The sequence below is a fragment of the Fundulus heteroclitus genome, unplaced genomic scaffold (assembly GCF_011125445.2).
Source record: "Fundulus heteroclitus isolate FHET01 unplaced genomic scaffold, MU-UCD_Fhet_4.1 scaffold_50, whole genome shotgun sequence".
Taxonomy (NCBI): domain Eukaryota; kingdom Metazoa; phylum Chordata; class Actinopteri; order Cyprinodontiformes; family Fundulidae; genus Fundulus; species Fundulus heteroclitus.
The window spans coordinates 2,692,805-2,694,019 of NW_023396923.1; positions in this window are offsets into that span (position 1 = coordinate 2,692,805).

Sequence of the window (1,215 nt, forward strand, 5' to 3'; positions counted from 1 at the left end):
GGGTCCTTTGAAAATTGCTAGGTGGCGCCGTTGAGGCATTTTTCTTTTGATTTTTGTGACGACCTTAAGATACAAAATTTTTAATTCGTCACCATGCATCTGCAAAGTTTGGTGAGTTTTTGAGTATGATAAAGCCCCCAAAAAGCCCCCTCTTTAGGGGGGCAGAATAAAAAAAATAATAATAAGAAACACAGAAACAATAGGCCTTCGCAGCGCTTCGCTTCTCGGGCCTAATAAGAAACAACACAGAAACAATAGGCCTTCGCAGCGCTTCGCTGCTCGGGCCTAATAAAATTACACAATTTAAATCTCCCCCCCAGTGAATTTATTGCAACAAATGCAAAAAATTAACTATACAACATATACTGCTGGGCATAAGATGCCTCTTCATTCAGCCATTCAAATCTACTTATAAATAAAAGGATAAGATTAAATAAAGTACAAGTATCTCAAAAACACAAACAAAAAAAAACAAAAAAAAAAAACATTAACAAAATATTCACTGAAAGATGATCAGCTTCTTTCCCGTCAGTCAAACATTAGTACAAAAAGACCCACCCCCAAAAAAAAGCTCCATTCATGTCCCAATCCAGTTAAACCATATGTACATCAACATTTACAGAGATATTAACAGCATGCAGTGTAACAAAAAAAATAAATAAAAATGTTTTCCATAAACAGAACTGGTATTCACTGAAACTACACTAAAATATGTAGATATGCAGAGTTATTAGGTGAAATGTTCAATTTCTCTTCAAGCGGTTAAATCCAGAGAAACAGCCAGAGAAGCACTACAGGCACTCTATGGACAAAAATAAACAACTCAGTGGTGTGCAAAATGTTGATTGGTTTGTAACATGTTAGGACACAAAAAAAAAAAAAAAAAAAAAAAAAAAAAAAAAAAAGGGTTCATTGTGTGTGTTTGAGATATATATATATATATATATATATATATATATATATATATATATATATATATATATATATATATATATATATATATATATATATACACACACACACACACAATCTCCTTTACAATGTTAACTAAGTACATCTTAGTTACCTAGGCCATGAGATCGTAGAGAAGGGGAAAAAATACATATACATGCTAAAAACTTCATGTTGTGATTTAGTCTTTGGTCTCTGAAATAAGCCATTATCCAGACAGATGATCTATCACAGGAAAGACTACATAAACTATGGCAGTAGTAG